Source organism: Lynx rufus, unplaced genomic scaffold, assembly GCF_022079265.1.
Source record: "Lynx rufus isolate CCGP_SWC_20201006 ecotype Redwood Valley unplaced genomic scaffold, mLynRuf1.p SCAF_10, whole genome shotgun sequence".
NCBI lineage: Eukaryota > Metazoa > Chordata > Mammalia > Carnivora > Felidae > Lynx > Lynx rufus.
Genome location: NW_025814824.1, coordinates 74733413 through 74733745, shown reverse-complemented (window position 1 = coordinate 74733745; position 333 = coordinate 74733413).

The following is a 333-nucleotide window of genomic DNA, read 5'->3' as shown; positions in this document are numbered from 1 at the left end:
CTCAGAGAAACCATAGGACTTCAGAGACGAGCCCCTGAACCACAGCATGTACAGGGATGCGAGCTCCGTCTTCCTGCTGCCTCTTTTGTACTTGGTGTCACATCTGAGTAATAAGTGGCATATTAAATGACTGGTGACAGTCCTTACCCTTCCTTCCTCCCCACCACCACCCCCCCACACACACTCAGAAGTCAGCCAGCGTGACAAAATCTCAATACCAAAACCTTCCCCGAGAACAGTGAAACTTTTCTTCTCTTCATTTTCCCACAAGTCTCAAACTGATACTGGAAATTTTTTTCTTTGTCTCCAGTGTAATCGAAAAATATGTTTTTA